Source organism: Pongo abelii, chromosome 6, assembly GCF_028885655.2.
Source record: "Pongo abelii isolate AG06213 chromosome 6, NHGRI_mPonAbe1-v2.0_pri, whole genome shotgun sequence".
Classification (NCBI taxonomy): Eukaryota; Metazoa; Chordata; class Mammalia; order Primates; family Hominidae; genus Pongo; species Pongo abelii.
This window is the reverse complement of record NC_071991.2, coordinates 122,432,636-122,450,038: the sequence shown is the minus strand read 5'-3', so window position 1 is coordinate 122,450,038 and position 17,403 is coordinate 122,432,636. Positions and strand designations below refer to the sequence as shown.

The 17,403-nt window shown below is 37.7% G+C and overlaps 1 long non-coding RNA gene across 15 annotated transcripts in view; it reads right to left on the bottom strand.

The window, feature by feature from the left end:
• Positions 1-4,076: 4,076 nt before the first annotated feature.
• The window catches only part of LOC103891201 (uncharacterized), a 99,023-nt gene continuing 85,696 nt past the window's right edge, over positions 4,077-17,403 (bottom strand). For 13 of the 15 annotated variants that reach the window (XR_010140926.1, XR_008527227.1, XR_008527230.2 and 10 more), the window contains 2 exons: positions 16,371-16,480; positions 11,477-13,933 (listed from right to left, as the gene is read on the bottom strand). This is a non-coding gene — a long non-coding RNA (uncharacterized LOC103891201). Of the gene's footprint in view, positions 9,582-10,711; positions 10,812-11,476; positions 13,934-16,370; positions 16,481-17,403 lie in introns of those variants that run through there. The other 2 variants (XR_008527229.2, XR_008527224.2) reach the window with 2 other exon arrangements.

The following is a 17,403-nucleotide window of genomic DNA, read 5'->3' as shown; positions in this document are numbered from 1 at the left end:
TTTTATTCTGCCTTCTATTTATTCTTATACTTGTATAACTATATCTTTATTTATTCATATGTCTTCCTACTAGAATTCACGTTGCATGAGGTCAGGGACATGGTCAGTTTCATTCACAAATCTGTCCTCAGTCCCAGGAAGAGTGCTTGACTCAAGAAGGTGCCCAATAAATAGTTAATAAATTATGGCATGATTGGTGTAAGTTGGGTTGGGGCAAGTTATTCTACGAAAAGTTCACTGACACTCTGCTATTATGTGGTGTAACCTGCATCCCAGAAGTGGGGACTTTGCCTTCACTGGACAGAGGTTAAAGTTATTAAATATATAATCGTAAACAAGCAGGCACTGTCCTCAAGGAGCTGTCAGCCTAGTGCGACTAGACACAAAGGCAGATAATATACTATAGTCACATAAGTCCTACAAAAGTGGTGTAGAATTGCCTTAGAAGCATTAGAGTAGCCAGTGCCTGGCAGGAGGGAGAGGAGACCTCATTTAATGAAGAAGAGACAGCAGAAACTAAGAAGTTATGAAAGCCTCAGTCCACTAATTTTTGTCCACGGTCCAACAAACTTTGATTTCTAAATGATAGTAAAAGTCTTAACCCAAAGAAAATGCTCCCCAGTTAGTTACATTATTTGTTTATCATTAACTCAAAGGTTATCATAGTATAGTAAGTAAATCAATAGCTGCATTTCTGAAATGTTATTTTTATTATTTTTTTCTCTCTTTATAATGCCCCTTTCCTAATAGAGAAAAAATAAATAATTTTCTTTAATGATTCATTAATGAGGTAGGGGCCGAGCACAGTGGCTCATGCCTGTAATCCCAGCACTTTGGGAGGTGGAGGCAGAAGGATCACTTGAGCCCAAGAGACCAGCCCAGGAAACAAAGTGAGACCCTGACTCTACAAAAATTAAAAAAATTAGCTGGGTGTGGTGGTGCATGCCTGAAGTCCCAGCTATTCAGGAGGCTGACTTCAGAGGATGTCCTAAGCCCAGGAGGCAGAGGTTGCAGTGAGCCGAGATAGCAACACTGCACTCCAGCCTGTGTGACAGATTGAGACCCTGTCTCAAAAATAAATAAATATATATATACACACACACATATGTGTATATATAATTAATATATATAATGTGTATATAAATATACACACACATATATGTGTATATACAATAAATATAATGTGTATATGTGTAATAAATATATATGTGTATATATAATAAATATATATAATGAGGTAGGGGCTCATTCGGAATGACTGAAGAGCATTTCTACATACTTTACATTTATATAGCAGATGGCATTTCCACATAGAAGCTCAGGAAAATGTTAATTCAGCACCAAAATTAGCTGAGAAAAATTAGAGAGACCAATTCCCTGAGAGTTTACCGGGTGATGTATACTTACAGGTTTTTAAATTATTTTGGGAATTGATAGCTAGTTCTGGGCCTTGTGACTTTTCCTCTGGGTGTGACTGCAAAACTCAAAAATAAACATTTTAAAAGTACAAACCTTAAACACTCATCAGACTTTTGTTGTATTTATTTTGTTTGGTCCATTTGATCTTTAAAAAGATTTGAGTGACTATAAATCAAGTTATTCGGCATCCTGTACCCACAATCTTTCTTTCTTCTCTCTCTCCCTCCTCTCTTCTACCTCTTCCCTCTCTTTTTTTTTTTTTTTTTTTTTTTTTTTTTTGAGATGGAGCTTTGCTCTTATTGCCCAGGCTGGAGTGCAATGGCACTATCTCGGCTCACCGCAGTCTCCACCTCCCAGGTTCAAGCAATTCTCCTGCCTCAGCCTCCCGAGTAGCTGGGATTACAGGCATGTGCCACCACGCCTGACTGATTTTGTATTTTTAATAGAGACAGGATTTCTCCATGTTGGTCAGGCTGGTCTCGAACTCCTGACCTCAGGTGATCCGCCCACCTCGGCTTCCCAAAGTGCTGGGATTACAGGTGTGAGCCACCGCCCCCAGCCCTACCTCTTCCCTCTCTTTTCTCTCTTTTCCCCTCTTTATTCTCTTCTTTCTTCTCTCCCATCTTCTCTATCAGCCTGTCATTCTTCCTATATCCTTAGCTTTTAAATACTTAGTTGAATTTCTAGTTGTAAAAATAATTAATTTACTAATAGACATTAAATAGTGAAACCTGATCAAGCAGATATAGATATGTCATTTTGCCAACTCTACCAACATCCAAAGTAATTTTCTGATTCTTGAGTCATCTCATCGAGATGATTTTCAATCTTTTAGCACTGATTTATCTGTAATCATTTTAGATTACTTCTTATTACACTTCATTTCTCTTGAATACTTTTATCCTGCTTTTTAAAATTTCACAACCCTGTCTTCTACTTTTAATAACACTGAATGCAGATTATCCACAACTTAACTTTTTCATACTCTTAAACACATACACTTAACTTGTTATTATGATAATTTAATCATTCAAAATTACAGAGAACTGGGTGCCACTTAAAGAATGTAGCCATTCCCCATTCCACAACCCTATATTGATGGTTTCATGACATAAATTTAAATATTGGAATAAGTAAATTGTGGGTATAAATATAAGGAAAGGAAGAAAAGGATACAACCACACAGAGTATATCAAATTCACTTGTGATCTTTGGAGGTATTATGACTGAGACTTACATAAGCTTAATGAAACTAATTTGGGAATGGTTTGAAGGGACATTACTTTTTGGGCAATAAACATACAGTTATGTACCACATAGCAATGTTTCAATCAATGACAGACCATATATACAACTGTGGTCCTATAAGATTAAAACGGAGCTGAAAAGTTCCTATCTCCTAGTGATGCAGTAGTTGTCGAAATGTCATAGCACAACACATTACTCACATGTTTGTGGGGATGCTTGTGTAAACAAACCTACTGCACTGCTAGCTGTATAAAAGCATAGCACATATAATTATGTACAGTATATAATACTAGATGTATTAGTCTGTTCTAATGCTTCTAATAAAAACATATCCAAAACTGGGTAATTTATAAAGAAAAGAGATTTAATTGACTCACAGTTCTTCATGGCTGGGGAGGCCTCAGGAAACTTACAATCATGGCAGAAGGCGCCTCTTCACAGGGTGGCAAGAGAAAGAATCAGAGAATAACAGCCAAGCCAAGGGGGAAGCCCCTTATAAAACCATCAGATCTTCTAAAAACTCACTCACTATCACGAGAACAGAATGGGGGAAACTGACCCATGATTCAATTATCTCCACCTAGTCCCACCCTTGACACGTGGGGATTATTACAATTCAAGATGAGATTTTGGGTGGGTCACAGCCAAGCCGTATCATCTGATGATACTAAATGACTATGTTACTGGTTTATGTATTTACTATACTATATATCTCATCATTATTTTAGAGTAGACACCTTCTACTTATTTTTTTAAGTTAATCTTAAAACAGTCTCAGGCAGGTCATTCAGGGATATTCCAGAAGAAGGCATTGTTAGCATAGGAGATGACAGCTCCATGCATGTTATTGCCCCCGAAGACCTTCCAGTGAGACAAGATAAGGAGGTGGAAGACAGTGATATTGATGATTCTGACCCGGTGTAGGCCTAGGCTAATGTGTTTGTTTCACAGACAGAGTCTCCCTCTGTTGCTCAGGATAGAATGCAGTGGCATAATCATAGCTCATTACAGGCTCAAATTCTTGAGCTCAAGTGATACTCCCACTGCCTCAGCCTTTCAGGTAGCTGGGTGAGGTTTCTTATTATAATAAAGATGGAGTCTTGCTATGTTGTCCAGACTGAACTTGAACTCCTGACCTCAAGCAATCCTCCCGCTTCAGCCTTTGGAGTAGCTGAGACTACAGGCACATGCCACTGTGCCAGCTATTGTGTCTTAGTTTTTTTAAAATAGTTTAAAAAGTAAAAAAAAAATTAAATTTAAAAAATAAAAATGCTTATAGAGTAAGATTATAAAAAACTTTTGTACAACTGTACAATGTGTTTTGTGTTTTAAGCTGTTATAACCAGAGTAAAAATGTTGAAAAAGTTAAAAGTTTATAAAGTAAAAAGTTACAGTAGGCTAAAGTTAATTTACTATTGAGGAAGGAAAAAAAATTATGAATTTAGCATAGCCTAGGTGCACATTATTTAAAATGTCTATAGTAGTAAACAGTCATGTTCTATGCCTTTAAATTCACTTACCATCCACTCACTGACATACCCAGAACAACTTCCAGTCCTGGTAAGTCCCCTACACAAGTCTACTTTTTTTTATCTTTTATACTGTATTTTTACTGTACCTTTTTTATGCTTAGATATGTTTAGATATGCAAATACTCATCACTGTATTATAATTGCCTACAGTATTCAGTACAGTAACACGCTGTACAGGTTTGTATCCAGGAGCAGTAGGCTATGCCATATAGCCTATGTAGGTAGTAGGCTATACCATCTAGATTTGTGCAAGTACAGTCAATGGTTTCCAAACAATGACAAAATCACCTGATAACACATTTCTCAGAAACTAGCTCCTTTGTTAGGCAACCTATGATTGTACTCTTTGTAGTGCCGTAAGTGTCTGCTGGTGGAATCAAATAAATACAAAATTGATAAAAGTGCAGGGGAGAAGAATGAGCACCAGTAATATAAGAACTAGGCTAGGTTATCTTTGAATCACTCAAGCTCTGAGCTCTAGCAATTCTATGTTCAATATTTCCTGAGAACAGAAGGCTGGTTTCGTACAAAGATGTTCTTAACAAAACACAGTCATCGTGCCCCTGAAATTTTACACCACTATTTGTCAGTTTTGCTGGGAAAATAGAGAAAAGGCTGGAAATAAAATAATAATACCATCACCTAGTGTGCAAAAAAGGGATAATGGCTGGCGTATGTTTTGTGTACAGGCATACCTCATTTTATTGCACTTCACTTTATTACACTTGGCAGATATTGCACTTTTTAAACGTTGAAGGTTTGTGGCTACCTTGCATCAAGCAAGTCTATCAGCTCCACTTTTCCAGCAGCACGTACTCCCTTCATGTCTCTGTGTCACATTTTGGTAATTCTCAAAATATTTCAAACTTTTTTATTGTTATTATATCTGTTATGGTGATCTGTGATCAGTGATCTTTTAGGTTACTATTATAATTGTTTTGGGGTGCCAGGAACCATACCCATATACAGTGGCAAATTTACTTGATAAATGTTGTGTGTGTTATGACTGCTTCACCTACTGGCTATTACCCCATGTAGATCCCTATCCATGGGCCTCCCTATCCCCTGAGACACAACAATATTGAAATAAGGAAAATTAATAATCATACAATGGCCTCCAAGTGTTCAAGTGAAGAAAAGAGTGGCATGTCTCTCATTTTTATATCAAAAGCTTAGTGATAAATAATCAAACTAAGTGATTAATGCTTGTTGAAAGCTGAGACAGGCTAAAAGATAAGCCTGTTGTGCCGAACATTTAGCCAAGTTGTGAATGCAAAGGAAAAGTTTTTGAAGGAAATTGGAAGTGCTACTCCAGTGAATGCATGAATGATAAGAAACTTGATATAGTTTGACTGTGTCCCCATGCAAATCTCATCTTAAATTGTAGCTTCCATTATCCCCATATGTCATGGGAGGGACCTGGTGGGAGGTGATTGAATCATGGGATCAGGTTTTTCCATGCTGTTCTTACGATAATGAATAAGTCTCATGAGATCTGATGGTTTTATTAAGGGCAGTTCCCCTGTACATGTTCTCTTGCCTGCCACCATGTAAGACGTGCCTTTGCTCCTCCATCGCCTTCCACCATGATTGTGAGGCCTCCCCAGCCATGTGGAGCTGTGAGTCCATTAAACCTTTTTTTCTTTATAAATTACCCAGTCTCAGGTATTTCTTCATAATAGTATGAAAATGGACTAATACAGTAAACTGGTACTGGTAGAGTGGGGTGCTGCTATAAGGATACCAGAAAATATGGAAGCATCCTTAGAACTGGGTAACAGGCAGAGGTTGAAACAGTTTGAAGGACTCAGAAGAAGGCAGGAAAATGTGGGGAAGTTTGGAACTTCCTAGAGACTTGGAGGGCTCAGAAGACAGGAAGACGTGGGAAAGTTTGGAACTTCCTAGAGACTTCTGAATGGATTTGACCAATATGTTAATAGCGATATGGACAATAAAGTGCAGGCCAAGGTGGCCTGAGATGGAGATGAGGAACTTGTTGGGAACTAGAGCAAAGGTGACTCTTCTTATGCTTTAGCAAAGAGACTGGCATTTTGCCCCTGCCCTAGAGATCTGTGGAACTTTGAACTTGAGAGAGATGATTTAGGCTATCTCGCAAAAGAAATTTGTAAGCAGCAAAGCATTCATGAAGTGACTTGGGTGCTCTTAAAAGCATTCAGTTTTACTCATTTACAAAGACATGGTTTGGAATGGAACTTACATTTAAAGGGAAGCAGAGCATAAAAGTTTGGAAAATTTACAGCTTGATGATGTGATAGAAAAAAAAACATTTTCTGAGAAGAAATTGAAGTCTGCTGCAGAAATCTGCGTAAGTAAGAAAGAGTCAAATGTTAATCACCAAAACAATGGGGAAAATGTCTCCAGGGCATATTAGAGACCTTCCTGGAAGCCCCTCCTATCATGGGACCAGAGGCCTTGGAGAGAAAAATGGTTTCGTGGGCCCATCCCAGGGGGCCACTGCTCGGTGCAGCCCAGGGACTTGTGGCCCTGTGTATCGCCACTCCAGCCAGTGGCTAAAAGGGACCAAGATACAACTCAAGCCATGGCTTTAGAGGGTGCAAGACCCAAGACTTGGCAACTTCCACATGGTGTTGAGCCTGCAGGTATGCAGAAGTCAAGAATTGAGGTTTGGGAACCTCTGTCTAGATTTCAGAGAATGTATGGAAACACCTGGATGTCCAGACAGAGATGAGCTGCAGGGGTGGAGCCCTCATAGAGAACCTCTGTTAGGACAGTGTGGAAAGGAAATGTAGGGTATGGGCCCTCACACAGAGTCCTCACTAGGGCACTGCCTAGTGGAGCTGTGAGAAGAGGGCCACCATCCTCCAGACCCCAGAATGATAGATCAAACAACAGCTTGCACCATGCACATAGAAAACCAAAGGCACTCAATGCCAGCCCATGAAAGCAACCAGGAGGGGAGCTATACCCTGCAAAGCCACAGAGTTGGAGCTGCCCACCACTGTGGGCACGGGGACTCACCTCTTGCATCAGTGTGATATGTATGTGAGACATGGAGTCGAAGGAGATAATTTTGGAGCTTTAAGTGTGACTGCCCTGCTGGCTTTTAGACTTGCATGGGGCTTGTAGCCCCTTTGCTTTGGCCAATTTCTCCCATCTGGAATGAGCATATTTACCCAATGCCTATACCTCCATTGTATCTGGGAAGTAACTAAATTGCTTTTCATTTTGCAGGCTCATAGGCAGAAGGGACTTGCCTTGTCTCAGATGAGACTTTGGATTGTGGACTTTTGAGTTACTGCTAAAATGAGTTAAGACTTTGGTGGACTGTTGGGAAGGCATGATTTGTTTGAAATGTGAGGACATGAGATTTGGGAGAGGCAGAGGTGGAATGATATGGTTTGGCTGTGTCTCTACCCAAATCTCATCTTCAACTGTAGCTCCCATAATCATCACATGTCATAGGAGAGACCCAGTGGAAGGTAATTGAACCATGGGGATTGATTTTCCCATGCTGTTCTCATGATAGTGAATAAGTCTCACAAGATCTGATGGTTTTATAAAGGGCAGTTCCCCTGAACATGTTCTCTTTCCTGCTGCCATGTAAGATGTGCCTTTGCTCCTTCTTTGCCTTCTGTCATGATTGTGAGGCCTCCCTAGCCATGTGGAACTGTTGAGCCCATTACACCACTTTTTCTTTATAAATTACCTGTCTTGGGTATTTCTTCATAGTAGTATGACAATGGACTAATACAAAAGTAATACAGTATTACTGCTGGTATGGGGACAGTTTTAGTGGTCTGGATAGAAAATAAAATTAGCCACAACATTTTGTTAAGCCAAAGCCTAATCCAGACCCAGACTCTAACGTTCATCAATTCTGTGATGTCTAACAGAGATGAGGAAGCTGCAAAAGAAATGTCTGAAGCGACCATACCTTGATTTGTGAAGTTTAAAAAAAGAAGCTGTCTGTATAACATAGAAGTGCAAAGTGAAGCAGTAAGTGCTAATGTAGAATATCAATCACAACTTATCCACAAGATGTAGCTAAGACGATTGATGAAGGTGGCTACACATAACAGCAGATTTTTCAATACAGACAAAACAATCTTCTCTTAAAATAAGATGCCATCTAGGACTTTGATAGCTAGAGAAGAGAAGTCAATGCCTGGCTTCAAAGCTTCAAAGGACACGATGCCTCTCTTGTTAGGGGCCAATGCAAATGGTGACTTTAAGTTGAAGCCAATGCTAATTTATCATTCTGAAAATCCTAGAGTCCTTCAGAATTATACTAAATCAACTCTGCCTGTGCTCTTTAAACGGAACAACAAAGCCATGGCTTACTGAATTTTTTAAGCCCTGTTGAGACCTACTGCTCAGAAAGAAAAATTTATTTCAAGATACTACTGCTCATTGACAATGTGTCTAGTCACACAAGAGCTCTGATGGAGATGTACAAGGAAGTTAATGTTGTTTTCATGCCTGCTAATATGACATCCATTCTGCAGCCCATGGATCAAAGGATACTTTCAACTTCCAAGTCTTATTTAACAAATACATTTTGTAAGGCTATAGCTACCATAAACAGTGCTTCCTATGATGGGTCTGAGCAAAGTAAATCTAAAATCTTCTAGAAAGTATCCACCATTCTAGCTGCCATTAAGAACATTTGTGATTCATAGGAGGAGGTCAAGATATTAACATCAACAGGCATCTGGAAAAAGTTAGTCTCAAATCCTATAAAAGATTTTGAGGAGTTTAAGACTTTGGTGGAAGAAGTAACTACAGATGTTGTAGAAATGGCAAGAAAACTGAAGTTAAAAGCAGAGCCTGAAGATGTGGCTTAATTGCTGTAATCTCAGGATAAAACTTTAACAAATGAGGAGTTGCTTCTTATAGATGGGCAAAGAAAGTGTTTTTTTTTTTAATTTTATATGTTGATTTTATTTTTATTTTTATATGTATATTTTTATTATACTTTAAGTTCTAGGGTACATGTGCACAATGTGCAGGTTTGTTGCATATGTATACATGTGCCATGTTGGTGTGCTGCACCCATTAACTCGTCATTTACATTAGGTATATCTACTAATGCTATCCCTCCCCACTCGCCCCACCCCACAACAGGCCCAGGTGTGTGATGTTCCCCTTCCTGTGTCCAAGTGTTCTCATTGTTCAATTCCCACCTATGAGTGAGAACATGCAGTGTTTGGTTTTTTGTCCTTGCAATAGTTTGCTGAGAATGATGGTTTCCAGCTTCATCCATGTCCCTACAAAGGACATGGACTCATCCTGTTTTATGGCTGCATAGTATTCCATGGTGTATATGTGCCACATTTTCTTAATCCAGTCTATCATTGTTGGACATTTGGGTTGGTTCCAAGTCTGCTACTGTGAATAGTGCTGCAATAAACATACGAAAGTGGTTTATTAAGATGGAAACTACTTCTGGTGAAGATGCTATGAACATTGTTGAAATTTCAATTAAAGTTTTAGAATATTACATAAACTTAGTTACTAAATACAGACAGGGTTGAAAGGTTTGACTCCTATTTTGAAACTTCTACTGTGGGGGTAAAATGTTAACAAACAATATCATGCATTACAGAGAAACCACTCATTAAAAGAACAGTTAATTGATGCAGCAAACTTCATTGTTGTCTTATTTTAAGAAATTGCCACAGCCACCCAAACCTTCAGTAACCATCACTTGATCAGTCAGCAGCCATCAACATTCAGGCAAGACCTTCCACCAGAAAAAACATTAGGACTCACTAAAGGCTCAGATGCTTGTTAGCATTTTTGGCAATGGAGCATTTTTAAATTAAAGTATGTACATTTTGTCTTTAGACATAATGCTATTATACACTTAATAGACTGCAGTATTATGTAAACATAACTTTTATATGTCAAGGAAACTAAAAAATTTCATGTCTCATCTGATGGAGATATTTCCTTAATGCAGTGGTCTGGAACGAAACCTACAATATTTCTGCAGAATGTCTGTGTATCCTTAAAAGACCTTTTTGTAATTGCATGTCCTTTGCCTATTCTAGAATTAGCAGAAAAACTCCCAAGAAATAGCTACATGTGTTATAGACCTGAAGAGCTTCAAAATCCCTGATTTATCCAATGTTAAAAGGTTGATTTGACTAAAATATTTGTTATTTAATTGGTTGACTTTGCATTATATTAGATCTAGATGTGGCCAAATATGTTGCTATGCAAAAAAGGAGTCTGTGAGAATCAATACAACTGCTATTCATCACCAAGACAGGTTACTATGGCTGTAGGTACAGAGTTAGTGACGCTCATGAATGAGGAGAAAGAGGAAAGGGCTTCAGTGACCGGTACTCATGCAGAATTCTGTTTGCACAGTATAGATACTGATTGTGGCCGCTTACACTCATCCCCTGGACTTGTCATTTTACCTGCTTTTAGCATTCATGTTTCTTTAGTCTTTTCTAAGTTTTTTCAGTTACCTCCTATTTCTAATTCTTTCACCCCAGGTTAACTTTCTTATTCTTGCTCACCTGTTCACAGCTGTGGCATCTCATAGGCAACACTATGGGTTTGGATCCTGTTGGAGCCAGAAAGCCCCCTCCATGGCAAGACCTTCCATTTGCTAGGTGCCTGTTTGCATAAGATTTTTAAAACCCATTTATTTAAACAATACATCCAGTTTCACAAGCTTCCTTGCTTCAAAGAGAGTTATTTAATGCAAACTCTGGCTTCCAGATTCTCCATACACCTGGATATATGTATTGCTATTCTAACTCTTCACTCCTAGCATTGCCTTAAGTACTTCAGAAAAAAAAAAAACACTTTTTTTCATGTCTAAAATGGTTTAAATATTAAGCTCTTCAAAATATATTGTTCATTTTAGTTAGTAACAATCTACCTAACAAATTGTTGAGATGGTAACCTCTCAAATTAATTCAACCATGCTTACAGGTGAATTCTGTGTAAATCAAGCAAAACTTAGGTGTGAGTGATGTTTCAATGACACTGTTTTTGGTGGCTGCACACATACTTGGTCAAGATGGAATTATCATCTTCAAATGTATTTAAATAAATGTATTGAATGAGTGTATCTAAATGAAAACGTTACTAAAGAGAGCTGACCTAGCAAAAAGTTTATATGTAAAGTATCTCAACAGTGGCAACTACTTGAAGACTGCTCCAAGGATATAGAGCATCTTTAAGTATTTGAAGGCCTACAGTCTGCCTTGCCCAAACTCAAGTAGTCTCAGCAGATTCTGTTTCCAAACTTTTTCAACAACCCACTGCTTTCTGCCTTTTTGCTTTTTTTTTTTTACTGTAAGTTCTGGGATACATATGCAGAATGTGCTGGTTTGTTACATATGTATACATGTGCCCTGGTGGTTTGCTGCACCCATCAACCCGTCATCTAGGTTTTAAGCCCCGCATGCATTAGGTATTTGTCCTAAGGCTCTTCCTCATCTTGATCCCCACCCCATGACAGGCCCCAGTCTGTGAGGTTCCCCTCCCTGTGTCCATGTGTTCTCATTGTTCAACTCTCACTTATGAGTGAGAACATGTGGTGTTTGGTTTTCTGTTCCTATGTTAGTTTGCTGAGAATGATGGCTTCCAGCTTCATCCATGTCCCTGCAAAGGACATGAACTCATTCTTTTTTATGGCTGCATAGTATTCCATGGTGTATATGTGCCACATTTTCTTTATCCAGTCTATGATTGATGGGCATTTGGGTTGGTTCCAAGCCTTTGCTATTGTAAATACTGCTGCAATAAACATATGTGTGCATGTGTCTTTATAGTAGAACGATTTATAATCCTTTGTGTATATACCCAGTACTGGGATTGCTGGGTCACATGGTATTTCTGGTTCCAGATCCTTGAGGAATCACCACACTGTCTTCCACATGGTTGAACTAATTTGCACTCTCATCAACAGTGTAAAAGCGTCCTTATTTCTCCACATCCTTGCCAGAATCTGTTGTTTCCTGACTTTTTAATGATCGCCATTCTAACTGGCATGAGATGGTATCTAATTGTGGTTTTGATTTGTGTTTGTCTTTTTGCTTTTGACTCTGACTCTTCTAACTACCCCTGCCTCCTACGACCATACTGAACCATGATATTTCCAGACCAAGCTTTCCAGAAGCATAGTGTAGGACTTAGGATACTGCTGGCATTATGCTAGCATATAATTTTCACTTTTATTGATATCTATTCCTTCACATTTTTAGAGTACATTGAATGTATACCTATGCCTCCTATATTGTTTTTATGCATGCTGGCAAAATTGCTAACTATGCATAGCAAGATTACAACTTACTGTAAAATAGAGATTGTTCATATTTGTGTCAGTTATATGAAATAAGTGAAAATCCTTTTATCAATAAGAAATAAATTTAGTTCATTTTCTGGTCAGAAAACTCTATCTGAGAGCTATATTATAAAAGAAATGCCAGGGATTAACTACCTGCAATGATCTTCTCTTCCCTGTGGCAGCATATAAGCATTAAGGGGAGAATGAATTTCTTAGTTATAGAATGTATTTATAAAAAAGGAAAAGATGTAAAAGATAGAGGAAGAACAAAGTCTTCTTCTCTTTAATAGCTGTTTCCTACTTATAGGGGCAGGAAACAGTCATAGGCACTAGAGCCATTTCCCCTCATTTGGGACCAAAAGCTATAACCAAAGTCTATAACCAAAGATATATGGGACTCAATCTTCTCCTTGAAAGTTACTGAGTAGGAAAATGAGGCCAAATTTTAACAGGGAGGAAGAATATTCTAGGAGGGAAAGGGAAGACTGAGTTTTCCATACGACCCATCTAGGGGGTTCAGACTCTATCCTAGGAGCTCCCACCTCACCAAAACTATCCAAGTAATGGTCCAAATTTTCAAGCCAAAAATAAATTTGGGAAGAGATCTCAGTTTGAATTGATGATCAAGGAGTTGACTTGCTACTTTGTTAATTTCATAAAACCACAAAATTATTAGAGTTTGGTTTAAAATTAGAATTGTTTATTTTTATTTATTTTTATTTTAAAAAATGTTTTATAGAGATGAGGTCTGACTTTGTTTCCCAGGCTGGACTCAAACTCCTGGACTCAAACAATTCTCCTACCTCAGCCTCCTAAAATGCTAGGATCACAGATGTGAGCCAGTATGCCTAGTCTATAGTTAGAATTTGATTTAAGATTGAGATTGAAGAGAATCTGGGAATTGAATTTAGAAATGTTAAGACTCTTGAAAATCTTACTTTATGGAGCAAGTAATACTCATCAGACTTGTATTCTGCATTAATTTTAGTCAAGGTCAATGTTGTTCTTAGAAATTACCTGTCTTCAATGGAAATGAAAGTTAATGATCTATTATTTTCATTATGCTACCCCTAATGCCTGGCCTTGATCAAAAAAATAAACAATTAGTAATTAAATATAAGAATAAAAGTATGACCAGACTTCAACATATCGCTTGAGGTCTGGAGCCAACAAGTAACTAATAGTATTTAATAAGGTGAGAGCTTTACTGTGGCTTAGAAGAGAATCAATAATGTAATATCAAAATGTAATGTAATCAAAAATGTCTTTCATTGCTGTTTATATACTGTGTTAGTTCATATGCATTACTGTAAAGGAATACCTGAGACTGAGTAATTTATAAAAAAAAGAGGTTTATTTTAGCTCATGGTTCTGCAGACTGTACAAGTATGGCACCAACATCTGCTCAGCCTCTGGTGAGGGCCTAGGAATCTTCCAGTCACTGCAGAAGGTAAAGGGGGAAGCAGGTGCATCACATGGAGAGACAGGGAACAAACAAGAGATGGGTATGAAAAGGGCAGCAAGCCATTCAGGAGGGATCCGCCCCCACGACCCAACATGTTCCTCTAGGCCCCACCTCTAACTTTGGGGATCACATTTCAACATCATATTTGGAGGGGACAAACACCCAAACAGTATTATATACATATACATGAGAGAAGGTAAGTAGAAACATAAAATGAACTGAATGTTGTCTTATATTCTTGCTATATAAGGAAATTTCTTTTTATAGCTACATTGTCTGTGGATTTCAGAGTTGTTTACCTTAACCTATTGAAGACAGCGTTGTGGAGAAGTGCTCTCTCTGCCACACCTAACGGTTCAGTTTACCTACACATCATACAGTGGTAGCTTGTGCAAATTTCAGTTACATGTTCCTTGAGATTACAACAAATTGTGAAATTTGGCAAAATAACCAAATCTATATAAATGTTAGCAAGTGTCTAAAGTTATTTCCCTGTCATTGTTTTCTGCTCTTTTACAATGATCAATTAGTTACAACTTAGGGCCAAATTATATATCCACAGAATTTTAGAGCTCAGACATGGATATAGAGAAACAATTTTTTTTTTTTTAGAAAAAAAATTAAATTGGTTTCCTCCAATTATATTTTACCTTTAAAACAGCCCATCTTTATTTGTAACTTGCCATAAAGTATTTTTTAGAAATATTTTTCTACCATTCTACAAAAAAAGTTGTAAATTGTAATACCACTATTTCCTTATTAAATAAATTAAATTTTAGTAAGATTCAAGGCAAACAGTACAAGCCCAAAACATCTATGTTAATCCACTGAACCTAGTGTCTCTAAAGAAAATAGTACAGGCCGGGCATGGTGGCTCATGCCTGTAATCCCAACACTTTGGGAGGCCGAGGCAGGCAGATCATCTGAGGTCAGGAGTTTGAGACAAGCCTGACCAACATGAGGAAACCTTGTCTCTACTAAAAATACAAAATTAACAGGGCATGGTGGCACATGCCTGTAGTCCCAGCTACTCAGGAGGCTGAGGCAGGAGAATCGCTTGAACCTGGGAGGCAGAGGTTGCAGTGAGCCGACATCATGCCATTGCACTCCAGCCTGGGCAACAGAGCAAAGCTATGTCTTAAAAAAAAAAAAAAAAAGAAAGAAAGAAAGAAAGAAATAGTACAAAATTGTGTTATAAATAACCATACATTTTTTAGTGATTCTTACTACTTTATTAGTCACTCCTATTCTACCATAAAATTAATTTGCAAATTTGTTCCAGAAAAACATGATGGCCATCACTATATCTCAAAATTTATTTTACTAATATTACATTTTACGGTGTTAGAAAACCCATTGCAATACCATATGAGAAGTTTCTATTCAAAATGATTTAGCTTTTAAGAGTTATCAGATTTGTTATTGGCTAATAATGAGAAAATTATTTTCTTCTAAATCTTTATATTAAGCAAAATCTAAAGCAATTTCTCCTTATTTAAAGGCTACAGGAACTTATATAAAATAACAAAAGTTGGTAAATCTTCATTTGCTATTGAACTAGCCTAATGATTATATTTCTAATAACTTTAAATTTTTTTGCTTTTTTTAATATTGGAAAAATAATCAAGTTCAAAGTTAAAACATTTAAGCCTTACTTTCTGTGTCTCTAGCTTCTTTAATTTTTTTTCTCAATTATATGAAGTACTCTACTATAGCTTTATAGCCCTAAGGTTTAATGGAGTTTCATTTAATTCTATGGCCTCAAATTTTTAATGATTGTGAAAAATGATAATATGGATCATGTGATATGTATAATAAAAGTATTCATTATTTTGTTTGACTCTGTTTAAAGTAACTAAGAACAATACTGTTCTTTAAGAGCTCACAATGGTAATCTGAAATTTAAGACTCATCATGAGTGGCTACACACCATTTTGCATGAAGGCTGGCCTCCATCCTAATTGGTCAGGCAACTGTCTTATTGGTCTGTGTTCATAAATGTTGTTTTGAATATCATCCCTGAATATAACTGTACTTCCTCTAAGCCAGTCTCAGCAAAGTGTTGATTTATGAACAAGTACACAAACTGAAACTCATCAATCTGACATTCAAAATGCACTAAAAAGACATCTTAACTGCAGTCTACAGTGACGCTATTAATGGTGTGTCTTTCAAACTATCTATGCATTCGAGTAGCTGCTGTCAAATCTCTCTATTGCTACATCCCTTACTTTCTGGCATGCACATTTTCTCACACTTCCCTGTCGATGCCGGTATTCCTCCTCCACTCCTGCCCACTGCTCCAAACATGCAGAGAATCTCTTCTCTGCTTGACATCCATCAGAGGAGTCTTTTTCAGCTTAGAATATGTGCCAACGTTTCTCCATCCTCCGTGAAAGGACTCTTTCATTACCTGTCATTTGCTTGTCGGTACTCCTCTAGATCCAATCATTTTGTCTCCTCTTCATCCAATATCAACAACAACAAAACTCAGGAGTCAAGGAGACAATTACAGAAATCTTCCTGAATGAGGAGAATGACAATTTTAAACACTTACATATAATATTTTGCCCCCTTCACACAAAATAATTGCTACTTGACACATTTGTTCATATACCACCATTTTTGATGTCTTAATAAGTATTTGGTTATTTTAAAACTGCTCTGTTCACTCTTTTTGGAGGAAGGCTCACTTCCACTTTATTTTCCCCCAAGATACCAAAAATGCAGCTTAGCGAATTTTGTTCCTTCTCAGCATTTGTTAGGCATTTGTAATTTGTATATGATACCCCTACCTTTCTGGCATGAGACAGTGGTCTTTCCTGCCCAGCCTTCCTACTTTAGAACACCTTGATGAGGTGTTGGGAGAGTGGAGGAAGAGGATGAATTATAAATTTTGCTCTTATTCACTGAATTGTAAACCACTTGCTCCTAAAAGGTTTCAGTTTGAATCCACCAGCTTCTAGAGCTGCAGAAAATGATTTACCCTGCATGGGAAAGTCTCCTGTGAGGAATAATAATCACAAGTATAACAGACCAAAAGTAAGAATCATTGTTAAGGCACCATTTCCATTGGTATGGCATTTTCTGAACCAGAAGGCTAGGGCAGAACTGACTCATAGTCATGTTACTGATTTATTTCTTAAAATAGCTATTCTACAGAAGGTATTCCTCAGAGACATCACCAAATACTGACCCAGGCTATTCCTGCTTAGCTTAGCCTGACAGTTTCAGTATTTTAGTTTTATTGCCTTAGCTGAGGGAAAAATCCTACTTGCTTTCTCTTAACATATTAATAGTGTGGAAACACATTGCTGTCACCTCTGCTTCTCAACAGTTTAAGATGAAGTTGTTCTCTAAATGAGTCAGTGTTGACTGGTTGGCTGGCCCTTGTCAGGCTTCAGCTGTCAATCATAAAAGAAAAACTTCTCAAGTGGTATATGAGA